Raw genomic sequence first — 21,715 nt, forward strand, 5'->3', positions numbered from 1 at the left:
GCAGCCTTGGGGGGGTTTGAACAGCCGGTTCCGCTCTCTTAATTCTCCGATAAGCCAGGGCCAAGCCAGCTCCGATCAGCAAGAACCCTGTTATCATGGTTCCGAATAGGTAGATATCTTCAGCGTCCTCGATCAACAGTCCCGCCAGGCACATGATCCTCCAGTTCTGCCACCCGTCCATCGTGTATCCGGCAGGTAAAGTCCCTCCAGGGCACTCGGGCTCTCCTGAACCCAGACTTCTCGTTGAGAAAAGGGTGTCAATAGCATTCAGAGACCAGTTGATCAAATCCATAATTCTCTTTTAGGTTTTAGAGAACGACAGTGAGAGATTGTTCGAGGGAAAGTAATACACACGAGACAAGACAAGGACACAAGAGGCTAAGCAGGGAAGATAAGGGGAAGGAGGAGAGGAGAAAAGTGCGACCGCCTTCGCCAAGAGCCAAGAGAGGGCTGCTGTCCCCGCGACCCGGCCCCGGATAAGCGGAAGAAAATGGATGGATGGATGGATGGATGGATGCTTCTGCGAGGAACCTAAATCACCCAGTCGCTGTTTAATATCAGGTATTCCACTGTCTGGTGCAATAATCAAAGTTTCTGTTTTGACTGGGTTTAGCTATAAGCAATTATTGTTCAACCATTGTTTAACCCTTTAAGACCTACCATAAAGCCAAGTTCGCCAGAGCTTATATTATATTTTTACATGCTGTGGAGCCATTTTTGGGAGCATTTCAAGTTGCTATACATCAATACAACCATTATAGCCCAGATTTTAATAATATGTATTCATTAAGTGCATAGTAATTACATAAATTGCAAAAAAGTGCAATAAACAAAAAAAAATTGAAAATCGTTTTTGCTTTTTTAACATATATTTCTACTTGGAGAAATTTAAGAGGCTTATCCCTCAAAACTGTAAATACAAAAAAGTTGCACAAAATAGTTTCCCACCACAGGAAATTTATTTTGAGTGTCTTCATAGTTTTATTTTTGAAATACACCAATTTTTATACACTGCAGGAAAAACGAAAATAAATATTATACTGCAAATTTGCAAAAAAGCAGCATATGCATCAAAATAAACTATTTCCAGCAGTGCAATATGAGTCCTAAGCTTCCCAGAAACGACACAGAAAGTCATAAAGTCAAAGATAACTTTTAAAAAGACCAGTATAGGCCCTGAGGCCCTGATGGTAAAAAAGATTACATTTCCGCGAAAATGACGTCACTTCCGGTTTCGGGCAGGTAATGGCGGAAATGCAAAAGTTCGCGCTGACGTCTATTCCAACGTAGGAAGTGTTATGAACAGCTGATCGGATCGGCAAAGCGTGTTTCTGGAATATTATGTTTTTGTTGCTGCAAGCTCTTTTTTATGCAGTTTTTGCTAAGCTTTGTGTGGAAGGAAACCGTGACCTAGGACAAGCTGATGGCATAAGATGTAAGTACAACTCCTCCGGTTTCATATGCAAAACAAATTTTTGCGCTAGTTTACGTGGTTGCAGTGCTACCGGGATTTAAAAATAGTTACGCAAAACAGAGCGTGTCCGCTCCGATCGGCTCTAAAGGGTTAATGTTGGTTAAACAGTCAATCAAAGCAGAGAGAGCTTCAGAAGGCTTAAATGAATAGTATAGCTGAATATCAAAAAGATGATAAGATACTTCAGGAAACTGCTGTATTATCTGGCTTAAAGGAAGAATGTACGGTATATTAAAAACAGAATAGGTCCCAGCACGGAGCCCTGAGGAACTCCACACAGCAACTCTGTAGATTCTGACATGATCTAGTTTGCAGACACACTAAAACTCCTTTCAGATATGTAAGATGAAAACCAGTCTAGAACAGAGCCAGACATCCCTACTAGGTCTCTGTCTGTTTACCGGGAATGCATTTTACGAAAACCAGATTGGAAACGGTCATAGATGTTGTGTTTTTCCAAGTATGCTGTAAGTTGGACAGCAACTGCCTTCTCAAAGAGTTTTAACATAAATGGGAGTTTGGAGATAGGTCTAAAATGTTAAAGTAGAGTTGGATCAAGGTTAGGTTTTTTTGAGCCTTGGTTCCACAATGGCATATTTAAAAAAGCTGGGGAACACCCCAGTCTGAAGAGAAACATTAAAAAGGTTCACAACCCAAGGACCAATGGTATCAAAAGCATTGATGAAAAGCTTAGTGGGGATAATATCTGAGGGGCTTGAAGATGGCTTCATTTTGTCCAACAGGGCTGCTATTTCATCATAAGTCACAGCTGTAAAAGTTGACCAGGAGTGCAAAGGGAGTGCCTCACTCAGAGAACAAGAAAGTTTTGGGGAGATTTTAGCATTGATTTCTTTGATCTTATCAACAAAAAATCTGAGTTTATTACTGTTTGTCTATCTAAAGGTACCACGTCTGGGGATACAATAGCACTGATTTAGTCAAAAAGAATCTTGGGATTTCTCTTGTTTTTTGATATGAGTCTAGAAAAATATTCTGATCTAACATTTTTCACCGCATCATTAAAGGAGAGCATGAGATCTCGAAGATGGAGCCTCTGTACTTCAAGTTTGGTTTTCTTCCATAGTCGTTCTGTTTTGCGGCATATTCTCCTTAAGTTTAAGATAGAGTCATTTATCCAAGGGCATGTCTTTTCTTGTAAGGCAGAGCTTGTTTTAATAGGTGCTACTTGTACGGTGTACATTTTAGGATATCGTCAGGTATCAGACAAAAAATTGTCAGGTGTCAGTTGTCAAAAAAAAAATTGTCAGGTATCAGAAAAAAAATTGTCAGGTGTCAGTTGTCAAAAAAAAATTGTCAGGTATCAGAAAAAAAATTGTCAGGTGTCAGTTGTCAAAAAAAAATTGTCAGGTATCAGAAAAAAAATTGTCAGGTGTCAGAAAAAAAATTGTCAGGTATCAGAACACAAGGTACCAGAGAGAAAATCTTCCTGCAGGTGGCGCTGTTGTCATGTCCCACCCGAATTGATTTCCAAATACGTCATCAACGTGTGACCGTGGGAGAGCGTAAGGTCATTGACCTCACCGGAGTTTTACCGTGGTTCAGGCTCCTAACGACACAAGGTAAGTTTAACTTTTTCTCCCTTTTGTTCATATTTTTGCCACAGTTGTGTTATATTAAGTTGCAGTTATGTTGTGAAAGTTACATATCAGAGACGGAAAGCCAGTTTTGTACGAAACCAAATCAGTACTATTTTTGTCTGGCTAATTCATTCTAGCTAGCGACAGTGGTGAAACGTGATTCAAATTTAAACTGTTCAGTAATTGTTTTGTATACATTTCAGCAAATGGACAAGCTGAAAGCTTACCATTGCCCTGATTCCTTGTTCAGGAGACCACTGTTTCATCTCACTCTAAGAAACAAACAAACAGACAATTGAATGTTTGTTTTTTTAAATCACTACAGAAAATAACATTTATTGTTTCTACAATAGCTCATGACACAGACTTCAGGAAAATATATTTTTTGCACTGATGTTTTAACGCTTACCTCCACAGCTTTGTGGATTTCAGTAAAAGGTCGTTAGGGGCATCTTCGCTTCAACCCTAGAAGTTTTAAAACTCGTCTCAGATGCCTCTCACTGTTAAAAGACAACACAGACTTACATTATATTAAATGCAAACTGCATGTTTTGTCATTTTAGAGAGTTGTCACGGAAACTGTTGAAATGCAGACTTACCTTATTTTATGCCCATATGAATTCAGTGCACAGCTGATTTCCTTTTGTTTTAAGCCTTTGTTGAACAATGTTATTATCATCATATCTTGAAAGGTTAAGTGTAACAACAACAGTCTAATTGATCACCCACCTCTTACACTGAACATAAGTAATTAACCAGTAAAGTACTAAATCTTTTTATGTGGCTATTACACTAAAAGCATCGTCTATTCAGTGCCCACAAATAAAACATGTGTAGCAAAAAATACACTTCTTTGATATGAAAGAGGTGAACAGTAGTTAATAAATAAGTGTACTTTAGTCATTTATTTTTAATGCTCTTTTTTTAATAAAAAATATATATATATATATATTTTTTGGTACAGTCATGGGAACCAGCCAGAGTCGGATACTCCTTTCATCATCGTCAGATGACATATTGCAGCAAAGTCTAAAAACAACAACAGAAAAAAACATATCGGGATCAAAAAATATCCCGACAGTAGCAATATAGAAAAGAGAAATAAAGAAAAAGAGCGACAGAAAGGATGCAGGCTGCTCGTGAGCTTTCAGCTTGTCCATTTGCTGAAATGTATACAAAACAATTACTGAACAGTTTAAATTTGAATCACGTTTCACCACTGTCGCTAGCTAGAATGAATTAGCCAGACAAAAATAGTACTGATTTGGTTTCGTACAAAACTGGCTTTCCGTCTCTGATATGTAACTTTCACAACATAACTGCAACTTAATATAACACAACTGTGGCAAAAATATGAACAAAAGGGAGAAAAAGTTAAACTTACCTTGTGTCGTTAGGAGCCTGAACCACGGTAAAACTCCGGTGAGGTCAATGACCTTACGCTCTCCCACGGTCACACGTTGATGACGTATTTGGAAATCAATTCGGGTGGGACATGACAACAGCGCCACCTGCAGGAAGATTTTCTCTCTGGTACCTTGTGTTCTGATACCTGACAATTTTTTTTTGACACCTGACAACTTTTTTTCTGACACCTGACAACTTTTTGTCTGACACCTGACAATTTTTTGTCTGATACCTGACAATTTTTTTTTGACACCTGACAATTTTTTTTCTGACACCTGACAATTTTTTTTTTGACAACTGACACCTGACAATTTTTTGTCTGATACCTGACGATGTCCTAAAATGTACACCGTATACTTGATCCAAAATGGATTTGCATTCTCTATTAAAGGACTGAATGAGATTATTTACATCATTTCCAGTAAAAAGTGGAGAACTGTCAAGCACAATCGAGAATCTCTCAGCAGTAGTCTGTTATTATCCGTCTATGAGTTTTTAACTTCATAGGTGTTTGTTTAGAGCTAAAATTGAATTTAAAAAGACACAATTATGATCACTCAAATGTACGTCCTAGACAAACACGTTGCCAATGTGGAGGCCCAAGGAAAAGACAAGGTCCAAGGTACGGCCTTTTAAATGGGTCGGATCAGAGACATGTTGGACAAAGTTAAAAGAATTAGATATAGATAAAAGTTCAGCTGCAGAGTTAGATGAGGCATCATCAATATGAATGTTAAAATCTCCAAGAATCAAAACTTTCTCCAGCTCCGTAAAACCCTTTAAGAACACAATAGCAGGGCCAGGAGGGCGATAGACTAAAACACAATAAAAGATGTTCATAGAGCCCACCTTAATTGTTTGCGACTCAAAAGAAGAATAGGACTGGGAGGCAGCGGATAAGAAGAGACCGCCAGGGACTGCCAATTCATTCATCCTCGGCCCAACCCAACCGGCAGACCGTTCACTGTGTCAAAATATTATGTTAATGTAAGAGCATGTAGGGGTGGACCGCCTTTTTGGTTGATCAGTTTTCTCCTGTTTTGTTAGGCAGGGAGGAAAGTGATTGTCGTTTGGTTTAGTTCTTTTGAGTAGGTAAGTTGTGTTTATTTCCTGAGATAGGTTACTTTTTGTTTGTTGTTTTGGCCTTGGGTTCACCCTGAAGTTATGATATGCTCCCTTCCTTTGTTTAACTGCACTTATTGTAAATAAATCCCTGTCACAAAATATTAAGTGTGTGACGTGCTGCTTGGGGTTGGACGGGGATGGATCACCCTTTATGTTGTGGTCTGGCCGCGCCTAGACGGGCTGTAACACACCTTTGAGCGCAAATTCGATCACATCTTGGGGAAGTGCACTGCGATCGTGAGTTCTCAGAACCTGCTCTTTGAGCAAAAAGAATGACAACATCACGGAACGTAAGTTTGGATAACATCATAGAAAGCTCACAGCTCTCCAACGGGAGATTAAGAGACCAGTGTTGGACTGTTAGAACAGCTTTGAAATTCATATGAGTTGTTCGCACTAAAGTAAAAACCACCATCACTTCATGCGGAGACCCCTTCAGCGCCAGCTGCAGCCTCAAGGCTGGAGCTGAACAAAACACCCTGATAACGACTGTGTTTAGACTGTTCCCCCCATTCCATGCAAGGCCACCTGGGTTGGCTGGAAGACTGTTTACTTAGCCTGGCGGGGCGAAGGTCACTGTCTCAGCTGAACTCTGGACACACACACACACATACACTGATATGCACACACTGATCCCCCCTCCCTTTCCAAACGCCTTCGATGCTTGTGCCCTACCGGGGAAGATGGCAGTCGACTGGACCAGCGCAGACATGCTGCAGGACCGGAAGCACTGTCTACACCGGCTCTCTCTTACCCTTTACCCGCCCCTGTTGCTTGTCTTGTGTTTCTGTGGTGTATTGATAGTCATGTGCTTTTTGTGCTGAGGTGTTTTTTCTGTTATCAAACTGTTCTCCCACTAGGAGCTCAGTCTGAGTGGAGTTTTTTTTCTCCTCCTCTTACCTCATGTTATGTATTTTCATTGTTTTTTTCCTATCAGCCTACCTTTCTGACATGTCTCCCCAATGTGATGTTTGTGTAAAGTTGGTCAGAAGGTTCCTTTGTAAGTGCGCATGCGCCATTAGCGTGCTGCCTGCTGTAACCCTAATTTCCTTCGGGATTAATAAAGTATTCTGATTCTGATTCTGATCTGGAAGGGTAACTGGCAGCAGAAACCGGGGACGCCTCCAGGCCAGTCGGGAAATCTCCGATCTGTAGGCTCATCTAATGTGCACCTGGAAGCCGGCCCACCAGCCTCTTTTCCTCGATTTCTTCTTGTAATTGCCTAAGGCATGTTTCGTAGGTAGCAAGAAGTAATCTGGTGGGGTAGAAGAGCACACAAATGGTGGGGGGAAATTTATCCTATAACTGTCCCAATCGTCATAAAGACGTTCCATAAACTCTTTGATGTGGAGCAAGGAAGAACGGTCATAAATCGCAGCAGCATAGCTCCATATATTAAACGTCAGGGCTGATATAATAGCATAAAATACAATACAACACAGACAGATAGAAGTCAAGCCGAGCAAAGGTGCCATCTTCCTGTCACAGTCAGCACAGTCACCTAGGCTGGCCTCTGTCAGACGTGCAGCATATGGTCACCTGCTTATTCCAGTGAGTTAAACCAGCACCCCAACAATTTGGTACATTCTTAACAAGAGGCTATACACTGGCCAGGTCAGCAACAGCCAAAGTGTCTTAAACACCACAGAAGACCTAATCACCAAATCAAGTCAAGAACAACCATTAGGGGTTAGGCATATCATTGTCAGAGTGTACTATCCATTCAAGAGATGCTTTCATGAATAGAAAATGCAAAGGGTTTAGAGCAATGTCACGTCTTAAGCAAGTGAGCAGGAATCAGAAACAGGAGTCACGTCTACAGATCCGAAAGTTTTATTCGCAGCCAAGGTTAATCACACAACTGGGAACAAGGTCAGATACCCGTGTGCTGAGCCGGGGTTTTACTAACGAGGGAGGCCAACAATCCAGCAAAGAATGACTGTCAGCCACCGCTGAAGAAGGAGATGGTGATTGATCATTAAGGCACAAGTGGGTGATGATCCACAGGTGAGCAGGGTGGGTACCCGTAACGTAAAAAATCCCTCAATATAACAAAGCACCACGAAAGTAGCCCATAAAGTAACCACAAAATTAAACCAACAACAGTTTAAAAACATTATTCAACAGCATTAACTAAGTTTACTTAATAAATACTCCATTTACAGCTTCCTCACAACACTACAGCACATCAGGCAGAGTGGGATAAGCGGAGAGTAAAAAAAAAAAGGTGTGTTTTGATGGCCTTTAGCATTTGATGACCTTCTAAAATCTCTGCAGTGTGGAAAGAAAACAACCAACAGGTCCATTAAAACGAGTGCTTTATTACAGGCAGTTGGAAAGGTTAAATGAATGGAGCGTGAGTGTGCGGTGTTAGTGCCAAAGCTTTGGATCAACATCAGTCAGTCCCCTGGTGGATAACATACAGCCAAGGAGTCAGATAAAATTTGGCTGGGCTTTCAAACTGATAAGAAGCAGAGAAAAGACCATCGGAGCACAGAACAGCACAGTATGGACACGCAGCAATTTCCTGCTGCTCCGATCAGCACAGAACGAGATGTTACAACATTAAAGAAGTGAGGCTCAGAATGCACAAAGCTGTTGAAATGAAGAACTGTACTGAGACAAGAAAAGCCTCTGAATTTCAAAGGAAGTGTAGGTTTTGTTGTGTAGGTTTTTATTCCTACATTTTGAAAAATGTCATTTATTGCTGTTCATTACGTGGCAAAGTTTATACTAAAATATTTATCAGTTCCCTCCATCTACACTTATCCATGGGAAAGTGGCTATTTTTCTGCATGTATGGGCTTCAAAGTTCTGCACATTTTCTATAATTTGATGTATTGTTACTTCAGAAAACTGTGACACTGATTGCAGTCATCGCTAAGCCGAGTTTCGGGAAGGGTGATCCCAAGTGCAATATTGTGGAGTGGGTGCCAAGTATTTCCACTAAATGGTGTTGGCGGATTTGATGTTACCCAGTGTTGCCTTAATGGGTTTTGTTGAAATGGAAACACTCAGAATTCAAAGCAAAACATACAATTGTATTTAATTGCCCAACATGGCTTAATCGGCCACAGAATTAGCTGAAAGTTAAAAGAGACACGTCACATTTTTCCTTATTTTCTGCTTACTTACGGCCTACAATGTTGAATGTTTATATTAAATGTAATGTAATAATATGTGGATGAATTTGAGAAGCTGTCATTTCCAATAGTGAACATCAGCCGTCAGTGACCTTTCCCAAAGCTTACAAATCAGAAATGCCCTAAAACCTAAAACTTTTTAAATTTACTTTAGATTATTCGAACATAATAGTGCAGTCTTGAAGTATAAACCTGAAAGCAGGCATGTTTCCTTTGGATAGACAGTGTGAACTTAGTTATATGCATCCATCCACTCCCACTTATCCTTGTCAGGGTCACGGGGGGCTGGAGTCTGTCCCAGCTGCCTTACGGCTAGAGGCAGGGTACACCGTGGACAGCTCACCAGTCTGCCACAGGGGTAACACATAGACAACCATTCATGCTCACATTCACACCTATGGGCAATTTAGAATCACCAATCACCCTAAACCCACTAAGTGCATGTCTTTGTACTGTGCGAGGAAGCTGTAGTGCTGTGGGGAGAACATGCAAACTTCACACAGAAAGAACCCGGCCTGCTGGTGGAATTCAACTCAGGACCTTCTTGCTGTGATGTAACAGTGCTAACTAGCATGCCACATTGCTACGCCAAATTATTCAATATAATTTTTTTTAAAACATTTAAAAAATATATTTTATAAGTATATCCATTTATTTTTATTATATTTAATTATATTGCAATTATTCAATATGATTAAAAACTATATTCAGTAATAAACATCTGCTTTAGATAGTTTTTCAGCCTTTACTTCTTCTTTTGTTTCCCACTTGTTCAGTTTCCTCAGATATTTTTGGGGACACCCTGAGATATCCTGCAACTGAAAAAATATGCCTAATTTTTTAGCTGAGAGTTCTTTTGGGAATCACCTTGTTGGTGCAAAATTACTATTGTATGTTTGTCAAACATGGGGGAAAAAAATGCTATGTGTAACAAAGTGTTTAAAGATACGATTTAAAATTAGAAGTTGGCCGTTTTGTGTAGACACAATGCTGATTCATCCCATGAGTTAGGTGCCTTTTTATACTCGAATGATTCACAGGTCAGTGTTAAGTGGCTAAACAAACAAAAAAAGAAGATTCCTCTGAAAATGGTCAGGTGAAGACTTGACTGAAAATGAGTGAAAAAGCAGCCAATGTCGAAACAAATACTTGATAGATTTCCAGGAATTATTGCTCAAGTCTGTCTCCTTGGAAGACAAATATAAAGAAACGAGGGTTGGCGTCAGACTTCGGCTTCCCGGGACAAAAGAGAGAATAAATAACAAAAGAAAATTGAACAAGCAACAAAAGGCCTGCGTGGAACCTGACCTGCAATTTGGTGCATCCAAATTCTGCAAAACACCGAAGGAATTTAAGTGATTTCTTGTAATAATCCCCAGGTGACTAATCGGTCACCCCTTGCATCAGCCCGCAACCTTTCGAAGTTTTCTTCCTGTCACGCTCAGACTTCATTGGAGAAACATATATGTCTCTAAGCTTGTGGAGATTGGATTTTCCAATGCAAAGGGGAACCCATTTTTGAACTTAAAACATTATTGGATGCTTGGAACTCTGCACTTAGCCAAGTTGATCTTTAAAACCTGGTGCATACCACTAATTTTTTGAGGCATAACAAAAGGATTCAATTGTTATCCACAAAAGTCATGACAGAATCTCCAGAGATGCTTATCATGCAGTCCTAAAATCCATTTTTCTCAGCTGATGAGATGAATATGGACAAAAGCACTTAATTGTGTTTGTTTGGTGAATGTTTCTGAACATGCTTTTGCACATTTAATTGTAAAACACTGCATAATCCTTAGAGTGTTTCCTCCATTAAATCACACAAAGTCCTTATTAATAAAACATGTCTGAGTCTTCCACACACTTGTAGTTGCGGTAAGCACTTCGGCACTGTAAGCATTTAACAGGAAAAACTGGATTTCTTACAGATACCGTAAGTGTGTGGTTTGGAAATGACACACACATGCACACACACATCCCCCATGCAGGACACAGTAGTTTCCTTCTGCAGGAGTTTATGTGTTGTGACTCCACAGCTCCACTCTCTGGTTGTACTTTAATGACACAGCGCAGAACGCCACATACGTTCAGACTCGTTTTGTACTTTAGCCTCCTCTGAGTTGTCCCTGCAGGAAAAAAGCTGACACACATTTGGCTCGTGATAAAAGTCTGAAAAGACCTCACAGACTGTGCTCCAGTGCATTCTGTAACTCACGGTCACTGCCAAAACCTCCTCTTTGTTTGTTGATTTCAGGTAATGACAAGTTTACATGGTTTAAGGAGGAAGCGCGTTTCATAATGACTGAGGTTTTGCGAGGTCAACTCAGTAACGGAATGTTGACTCACAGAGATAAAGCTTCGAGATAGCAAGCTGTGCTTTCGTAAGCCACCGTGAAATGTTTTCCTGTGACAGGACAGCAGGAAGCTCTTTTACCTGTGAAGGTTTAGTCATACCGTGTTCACAGAAGTTTAATGACGGCTTGCACTTTGTGAGGTTGGAGGGGTAATAATATATCCTTAGTGTGCAGTTCATTCATGGGTCAGCTCAGGGTCCAGGTGTTTGTAGTGAGATGGTGTTTGTGTCAGCTGATGTCTTTTAGTAACTATGAAATTATGGTTAGTGGTGTCAAACAGGCTGGTCAGACAGGCTGGTTTGAGTATTTCAGGAAGCGTTGATTTTCTGGAATTTTCCCATGCAACCATCTCTGGGTTTTACAGAGATTTGTCTGAAAAAGAGAAAATATGGGGGAAAATGTTTTGTTGATGCCAGAGGTCAGAAGAGGTTGACCAGACTGCTTGAGGCTGATAGGAAAGCAACAGTAACTCAAACAACCACACGTTTCAACCAAAATATGCAGAAACATGACCAACAACCCACTCATAAATAGGCCCTCTCCCTTGGGTCTTGGCCTTGTCCAGTGATGTCTGAGGCGACTCAGAGTCCTACAACACCGGTAATAACTCCCACACGAGTATTCACTAGCTGGGCCCATGTCCTCATTTTAGGTTTGACAGCATTTTAGCAGGTAAAGGTGAATGGCTTGGACATGAGTTGAGCTGCAGTTTGGGGAAGGCCTCAAAGGGGACTGGCGGCGGCTCCCGGGCCTGGCAGATTGCCATGTACTAAATAGAAGCGAAGAGGTTAAGGAAGTGAAAAGGGGAGGGAGGTTGGGGCACGTAAACGAGAATGACGAGCTTGTATAACTGGGAGAACCTATATAGATGAGAACTGGAAGGAGCGTGTTTGGAGGCGTGATCCCACTCCTGAAATTCCGATACTTAATCTCCAAAAATAGACATTATGCTTGACCTGGGAGAGCTGCCCTCTAGGTAAAGTCGATGGCTCATATGGCTCTCCATCATATCAGTGCTGCTGACTTGGGGTATATTGGTTATTCCATATAAGTTTGGGGTTAATAATAAAAATAATTATTATTATTATCAGTATTATTATTAGTAGTAGTTTTTCCCTCCTGATTCTATTGATCCTGGACATATCTCTCTAAGTATCCTAATTTATGTGATGTCTTGCTCTATGTTGAATTTTTCAAAATAAAATTTTCAAAAGGAGGAAAACAAAAAACAACCAAGGTATGCAGAAAAAAAATTCTCTGTCAATGCACAACATGTCAGTTCATAAGGATTCAGCAAAACTGTGAAATTAGACAACTGGAAAAATGTTGATGGCTTGATGTGTCTCAATTTCTGCTGTGACATTCAAGTGGTAGAATTTCATGTGAAAAACACAAAAGCATGGCTCCATCCTACCTTAAATCAATGGTTCAGACTGCTGCTGCTGAAGGTGATGGTGTAATGGTGTGGGGATTGTTTTCTTAGCACAGTTTACGGGTATCAACTAAGCAAATATATACCATACATGGGTACTGTTGCTGCTGACCATATCCATCCATGTATGACCATAGTATACAGATCCCCTGATGGCTGTTTTCAGCAGGATCAAGCACCATGTGACAAAGCTTAAATCATCTAAAACTGGTTTCTTGAACATGACACTGTGTTCATGTACTTAATCTGCAACAATTGTGTGCTGCTTTCATGCATGTGTTCTGTAAACCTGTCTTTAAATGATCAGCTTTCTATAAGATAGGCTATGATTTAATTAAAAAACAATAAACAAAAAATTAGACGAGGCTACTATGACCACTGCTATGAACCAGAAATATAATGTAATTAAATAATACTCAAGTACCTAAATCTGGCTCTACCTCAACCTTTCATGACACTAATGTGCAACTTAAACATGAATTATGCTTCTATATTTTGAAAACTTGATAACTAAAAATTAAACACTAAAGTTTCTTGTCTTCTCCCACCACAAGAATGCACACAAATACCTGACGTATGATATTAATTTATTTTAATAATTTGTGTGCTAAAGAGAATATCCACTCTCCCTGAGCCTGGTTCTACCTTTTCTTCCTGTTAAAAGGGAGTTTTTCCTTCGCACTGTCCTCATAGCGGTTTGTCTGATTGGGATTGTCTCTATATTGCTGTAGGATCTTTGCTTTTGTAATATAAAGCACTTTGGGGTGACTGTTGTTTTGATTTGATGCTTTATAAATAAAACTGAACTGAATTGAATTAAGGTGACATCTATAGCCTGTGTTCCTGTAAAACAAGCACCAGTCAAATAACCAGTGTTGCTCAGTTACCTATTTACAGTAAAATAAGAAACTAAATATTAATGGCCATCTTTTCAAAATAGGAAAAGAAACAGGACAAAAGTTCTCCAGTGTAACAGCAACATGAACTGAATTCCCTGCTTTTGTTCAGGTGTATCGCCACAAGAGGGAGCCATCAATCAAGTTTTGACAAACTTCCTACACTTGTCTACGATAATGAACAGCTACGATCTCCTTTCTTCCCTGACAGGAGTTCACTTTGTAAAGTGGTGAGAAGCTGTTAACCTAGCAGTGGCTGGATTTGCTGGTGGTCATAGAGCAGCGCTTCTGCCCTGTGCCCCGGATGTTAATGACCAAGTGGAAAATATTGAATTAAACTAACTTGAACGAATACAACTCAGGATCAATCTTTATATTTTTGATATAGATTAAATAAATCTGTCAGGTGTGGTGTGTGAACTTTCAGCTTCTGAAGTGGGGCATGTCTTCTAGAAAAATAGTTCATTAATCATCTCCAAAAGTTGACTCTGTTCATCTGGACGTAGCGTTTTGTCACTCATCCAAGTGACTTCTTCAGTCTCAGCTGACTGCAGGTTTCCCCAATCTTATGAACAGTACATTGCATAAACTTTAGTCTCTCTGTGAATGGTACTCATGGCCATTGATCAGTGGGCTTTGATCAGTGGGTTTTGGTCAGTGGTTGTTGATCACTGGACATGGGAATTTGCATAATTAAGATTAAGGAACTGACCTCCCAGCCCATTGTTCCTTCAGTGGGCTGGTTTCAGTAATTATGCAAATGTACTGTTTATAAGATTGGGGAAACCTGCAGTCAGCTGAGACTGAAGAAGTCACTTGGATGAGTGACGAAACGCTACGTCCAGATGAACAGAATCAACTTTTGGAGATTTACTTACCTGGATGATTGAGCATGCATCAAGAAGTTCATTAATCAGCAAAGTCATGTGACTGATCCTCTGCCAAATATGAATTGCTGTACATGTGATAATAAATAGGGTAGTGGCTGATGCTGTTATAAATCTGCATCCAGGACTACAGGATGAACTCTTCTAGATGTTAAGAATAAAGTCTAAATATTAATAATTTTTCCCAGATCTAATCAACTACCATTCCCATAAGTCGTTAAAGCCTTTGAAAATAACATCATGTCATGGGAAGTGCAACGTTAGCATTGCATTCAGCTGCTTGGGTCCTCTGGGTGTCATTCAAGCAGCAGAGCTGCCTGTAAGGACTTTGGTTACTTCACACTGCATGCCACACACACATTATGAACACTGATAGAGAAACGAAAAGATCCAGTATTAAACTTGCCACATCTGCGTGTGTGCAGGAGTCTTCTTGACTCACTTGCGGGACTTGGTGGTAACTAAATGGATATTGGAAGATCAATCATAAACAGAAAAGGATGACGACAATGAGGCATGAAGAAGCTACAATACATATTTTTTTGTTCAAGTGTTGAGCACAACACATGTTGCTGCATTCAATACTGGCCTGCCACTGACATTCAATACTGTTGCTGTGTTATGTGACCGTAAGCACATGCAAAATAATGAGTATCGATGGCTATAGGATGGAATGGTGCATGATATCTGGTCTGATAAAACACTTGGTCAGCTCTATGTATGAAATAAAGGATAATTATCACTTTTAAGGTCTAATGACTAACAAAATCTGACATTTAGTTAGATTTTGTTTGGAATGCAAATAAGAAAATGTTGCAATTATCAGTACAGCAGTGTTATCCAGAGCAGACGCAACAGGGTTCGTTGGGTTCATGCAGACACACCCACACAGACACACACAAATCACAGTTGCTGGCTTGCCTTTGTGAGGCATGTCCATAAAAACAGGTCAGACTGACTATTTTATGATTGGCATTTTCTAAATTCCTGCATAGTGCTGAACATGATCGCATTTGACAATCAGGGAGATGGAAATCAGAGCTCTTGTATAGTGGATATTGCATGTATGCTTTAGAGAGTCATTGCACTCATGTAAACTTCATTGATTGAAACTCTCATTCATCACACAGCTGCCTTGTTCAATTGCATGTATACACACGCGCGCGCGCACACACAAACACACACACACACACACACACAGAGGTCTCTGTGATACACTGGTGTTGTCAGCTCAGCAGGGTGTAGACTAGCCCAGAGAAATGCCACAGACACACCAGGCATGGCGTGAGGGACTCCTCAGTGATGGAGTGTGGTCTGTGCACCTGTTTGTTCCCGTTTACTGGAAGACCTATTTTCATTATTAATGCAGTGTGGGCATGTGCTTTTCCCCTTTATAAATATATACTAACTGCTTTCCTTAAACATAGTGGTATATAATTGAACACATACAGTAACTGAGGCTCTAGTTACTTTACAGCAAGTCCTGCATTCATTTATCAAACAAGATATAATTGATTTTTGCATGAATTTGCAATGGGATTTAACATTTGTAGTTCCAACACTTCTCCATAAACAAGCATTGCATTCTGACCTTTCTCAAGGTGAACAGTTTTGTTCTTGACAAACACACAACGCCTGCTGGCTACATCACAACAGGGGCCTTGGCAACATGACTTAGGGGGATGCACAAATGATGTGTGTCCATTTGCAACTGTTTACTATGCAAATGTTGTGCAGTGATTTCAGAGGACTTGTAAATAACTTAAACTAATAATGAGAATCAATATTAATATTAATGTTCTAATAAAACCTCCCATCCACATATGTGCCATTGTGGGCATTTGGTGCCAACTCTGCACAGGAGGAGCCAGCGAGTGCAGCCACTGAAAAGATGTTTTACCCACACACACTCTCTCTATTAATGTCTTAATTGTGGCCCCAGATGGCGGAGGACAGATGGCAGTCCCAATGCCAAGAAATCTTGAAAATGAAAAACCCTTGAAGAGATGTTATAACAATGTTTTAAAAGTATATATATATATATATATATATATATATATATATATATATATATATATATATATATATATATATATAATTTAATTTGTTTCTTACTTAAACTAAGTCTACATATTTAACTGGAGTTAACGCAAGCGCTACAAAAATATTAATAAAGCTTCTGTTTGATTCAGGTAAAGCATAATGAAGCCGAGGTTTCCTCTTTTTTTTTTTAATCAAAAAGAGTGATGTAACATGAACTAGCTAAAACGACTGGATTATGGATTTTTCTGTGCAGCTCTCAATAAAAAAAAAATCCCTCCCTAAATCTCACAATGTCATCCAAATTTTAAGACACGCTGCTCAGAAGGGTTAACAGCTTTCTAAGCTAACAAAGTAGAGAACATAGTAAACACTATAATGAAAACAAAACTAAATCATAATTATAATCGTACCGGCCAGGCTGTATTGTTGTCAAACTGTAATATTGATAAATGTAACCAGACTCTATATCACTTCAGAGACCGAGAAACTGACAAAGAAGGGGTGCCAAATAAAGGACACAACAATTTTAACTGAGTAATTAATTTTTAAAATCATTAATTACATTTAGCCATATTTTCTCTCTGTTTCAAGCTTTACATTTACATTAAGGTGCCATTGCTAGAGGGAAATTCTTCTGTTTCATCACCAAATATAGGGCTATTTCAGTGTTTTAACAGTGAAGAAAGCGTTGCAAGATTTAATGGTGACTTTTTTCAGTCTATTTGCTTTGCATTTGAATATGAACAATCTGAACTTTGAATTTAATTCAGCATGAACAGATTTTGCATCCTATTCATTTCTTTATGGAACAGAGCTAGAAATATTTGCTTCTGGCACACATTTTTTCAATGTGTATTTTTAAGTTGTTGCTTGTTTAAACATATACCCAGTTTAGTCTGTAGTGTGTCTAGACTACTGCTTTTGCCATTTACTAGGACCAAAAAGAAACAGGAAAATGGCATGACCTCAGCTGATAACCTTCCATTTACTGTGTTTCATTAAGGTCAGCTAAGTCATTCAGCACATCAGAATGAAATTAATACAGTACGTCTCTATCGCTGGTAGGAGAGTGAGATATAAGAACTTTTCTGGCAGGAACCACTGGCCATATAATATAAGTATAAATGCAGCTTGATTTTCTAAAATCCATTCAGAGTAGTTCTTGTCACGGCTGGCGGAGTGAGCCGTGTGGAGTGGAGGAAAAGGAGGACCCAAAATGCAGCAAACTGATGATACGAGTGAAGTTTATTTACACGGTGGCAGTGGCAAAAAACAGGCAATGAAGCATGAGTAATGACAAACCTAAACTGGGAGAAACTAAGTGACAAACCTGGGACCATACAAAAAGGGTGCGGGGCAGAGACAGGACACCATGGACCGCGGAGGAATGCAGATTAACGCAGAGACACACGGATGAATGCAGACGAGCCGACGAGGAGCACAGGCAGACACCAACTATAAATACACACACCAGGTAATGAGGAAATGGCACACAGGAGGGGACACAGCTGGAACTAATGGGCATAACGAGACACAGACCTACAAAGTAAAACAGGAAATCTAGAACCCGAACCGGACACAAGGGGGGAGGACACAGAATAACTAGAACAGAGGGAAATAATCACAAAACACAAAACGCTGGGTCCACGACCCAGGACCATGACAGTTCTAGGCTTTCAGTGTTACCTGGATCCATAGTAAAGTGAAACTATGCATCATCAGCATAGAAAATAGTTACTAAATATGTGGCCCAGTAATATATTTAAACTGAAAATAAAGAGGAAGAAAAATGGACTTTTGGTTGACACAAAAGCTGACAGGGTGAGATGGGAAAATGTTCATTAATAGAATTAAGGGATCAAACTGCATCAAATGCAAAGTAGAAGAAAAAATATATGAAGCACTCATAGAGCGCAAACCTCTGCCAAGACAGCTCATTCACTTGGTAGTATTTACTTTCAAGGGAAAAGTGCTGTATTTTGTATATATTCATGTTGTTTTCTGTGTTCTTTTTAAACAAATTTTAGACGAGTGTTCACCTCTTTGTTGTGATCACTATTGTGGTTGTTACTCAAAAACGAACTATTATACATATTACACAGAAGACTTTTCTTTAAAGTAATGTAGTGCGTTACTTTATTACTTGAAAGATAAGGTCATTCCTCCCTCATTACATTACTTTCATGTTACTCTATAAAATAGCTGAAACACACTGTCTCATAATTACCATTTAACAATGTAAACCTGGGGCTACAGTCCCACGGACCAACACAAATCCCTATCCAAATGAGAACACACATATGATCTTTTTCGTAGTATTTATGTACGACCAGAAAGCTGAAAGTGCAAAGCAAGAATGAAAATCAGCACAAAGAGAGTTTAAAGCGATCGCCACAGTGATTCTGCTTTAGAAACATGAAAAGGTAGAAACAGAGGCTCCAGCCTGGCTGTGCCTCAGTTTGTTACTCGTTGAAGTTCAGGGTCTGGCTGCTGGGCTGAGGTCAGCATTCTCTTAGCTTGCACTAGGTTCTTAGCTAGCTTAGCAATAGTATGCTGTCTGGCAACCTAAGCAGGTGCTCCATAAATACCTCGGAGTAAACAGAGATAATAAACTGGACTGGGTTAAAAACACAGTTTATAGGAAGGTCCAGAGTCGTCTGTATTTTCTGAGGTGACAGAGATCGTTTTACATCTATCGGACAGTGTTCAGGAGTCTGTTGTGGCCAGTGGTATCCTCCATGCATCCATGCTGTTGCATGCTGGGGCAGCAGGCTGAGGGTCGCAGATGCCAACAGACTCAATAAACTGATCCACAAGGCCAGCAATGTTGTAGGGATGGAGCTGGACTCCCTCAAGGTGGTGTCAGAGAGGCGGATGTTGTCCAAGATAAGGACAATGCTGGACAACACCTCCCACCCACTCCGTGACATGCTGGCCACAGGAGCACGTTCAGTGAGACACTGAGATTACCCAAATGCACCACTGAACGACAGGCAATCTTTCCTGCCTGTGGCTCTCTTCCTGAACATCTCCTCCATCTAATGCACAGTACAGTGAAATAGTTACACCCTTTTGCACATGCTCTACAATGAAAATAACAAATTTTTACAGTTTAGAGTAAAATGTCAGTCATACATATTTAATCTTTGCAATATTCTGGATATTTATAATTAAGCTATTTTTATATATTAGAGTAAATTAAATTTAGTAACTTTGCAATGTACTTGATTAATCCCGAAGGAAATTATGTGGTTAGAGTGGCTCCAAGACAATAAAACAGTAACAGACTGAAATCAATTAAATCATACAATAGTTCAAATTTTATTCGTGCATGTGAAGAATAACATTGTATTATTTAATTGATTTCGGTCTGTTACTGTTCTTATTGTCTTGGAGCCACTGTAACCACATAATTTCCTTCGGGATTAATAAAATATTCTGATTCTGATTAAGCAGGTGACTCATTTTGAAAAGTTACAAAATTATGTAACATCTAATAGACCAAAGTTCAAAACCAGATAAGTAACAATATGAAAGAAACATGCAATGTATAAACTTACCCCACCCTCTGTTGTCTGATAGCCACTGTAGGCATCTTTTGTTCTTTTCCAGAACACATTTCTTTGGTTTCCAAAGAAATGAATTAAACAGCTTATTTCACTTCTTTGGTTTGTTTTTTAAGTAACATCCAACAAAATGGGGCTTGGTGTTTTGTAAGACTCACGTGAGTGTTTGGGTTTTGAATCATTCACATCTTTCAGTGTTCATTTTTAAATGGCTTGTCCATACACACACACACACACACACACACACACACACACACACACACACACACACACACACACACACACATTCCTGTCTATCAAATTGCCATTGGCTCTCTATTCATCACCATCCCCCTCAAGCCACACAAACAGATACACACTCACACACACACTCACATCCATTTCGTCCTTGTCTGTATCTGGGAGACTTCTGGGGGCACCGTGTTGTATTTTTAATGGCATCCTTCTTTCCCAGCTGTGTATGATGAATGTTTGATATGACCTCCAATGGCCTTTGGAGAATAGAATCAAACCCAACCCACCACGCCACAAAGCCTCTGAAATATTCACATCCAGGAGCTGCTGAGTGGATTCCTGCTCCTGGTAGCATTTTTAAGTCAATAAAACACCTGCAGTGGCCCGTTAGGCTTGCCAGAGGGAAATCTAGAATGAAATTCTGGATTTGTGCGCACGTGTATATGTGTATCTGTCTGACTCGTTTTTTGGTCTACACCTCCCTTTCTGTCTCTGTCATATTTGTGCCATGTTTTTTCTAGCAATGCTCAAACGTAGTTTTAAAGTTGTTTGTGTTCACAGAGGCCAAAGTTTAGCAAGTACCGGTAGGATTATTCTCCTGGGAAAACGGAGCATCTTTTATGTTCATATCAAAAGACAGAACTGTTTATTATTCACTGCCAACTGCATTTAACATCTAGACACACCACACACACACACAGACACACACAGCACACACACTTGCAAAGAAAATATGACAGACTGGAATCCTGTGATCTCAACTCTTCTCATTTTCTTTCTGTTTGTAGTTTTCTGACTTAACCCACCCTAATATCTGATACTGCTTTCACATGAAGACTTGTGTTTTGTGAGATCTAAGATTCCAAGAATCAAAGAATTTTCCTCGAGTGACTCCCTTGAAACTTTTTAGTAGACTCTATGGGAGATCAAAGAGGGACCGTGAACAGATGCATAAAGGATATTTGTAGGATTAGAAGCCAAACACTTTTTTGGTTTGAAGTGATTTGATGTGTCTGGACATATAATACTTAGCCCTGCAACAGACTGGTGACCTGTTGGTGTGTACTACACCTCTCACCCAGTGACAGTCCCCCCAGCAATCATAAAGTGAATAAGTGGTTATCAAAATGCATGGATGGATGGATGGATAGCTACCATGGCTTCAGTCAATCTCTCAGGGGTTTTCTGCCCTGATCTTTGAGTACGGTCCTTGCAATTTGCATTCATTGTCTTTGAATATTATAGTTTTTGCATGTAAAAAAAATAAAAAATAAAAACAATTAAATGACTAAAAAGATGAAATCTCGGTTTAAAGTAAATAAAAAGTCTGTTTAAAAACGGAATCTCAAAAAGCACGTCAGAAAGGTCTATAAAGATTTTCACTGCGCTAACAGAAGTACAACTCGTTTACTACAACCCAACATCAGAAACTGAACCCAGAGGGGTGAAACATCAGTGCTCTAAGTATTTTTTTTAATATGAGTAACAAGTAGTGAGGAGTCCAGCACCGATGAAAACAATGAAAAGCATAAAATCTCAGTGACTTCCGGATG

General features: G+C 39.7%; 1 long non-coding RNA gene across 1 annotated transcript; it reads right to left on the reverse strand.

Annotated features, from left to right (window-relative positions):
• Positions 1 to 2,845: 2,845 nt before the first annotated feature.
• Positions 2,846 to 4,637, reverse strand: LOC113025534 (uncharacterized). The gene is made up of 5 exons (XR_003272809.1): positions 4,457 to 4,637; positions 4,064 to 4,101; positions 3,672 to 3,756; positions 3,482 to 3,572; positions 2,846 to 3,344 (listed from the first exon to the last, which is right to left on the reverse strand). It is a non-coding gene; the product is annotated as an uncharacterized LOC113025534 (long non-coding RNA).
• Positions 4,638 to 21,715: the final 17,078 nt, after the last annotated feature.

This window comes from Astatotilapia calliptera, chromosome 7 (assembly GCF_900246225.1).
Source record: "Astatotilapia calliptera chromosome 7, fAstCal1.2, whole genome shotgun sequence".
Taxonomy (NCBI): Eukaryota; Metazoa; Chordata; class Actinopteri; order Cichliformes; family Cichlidae; genus Astatotilapia; species Astatotilapia calliptera.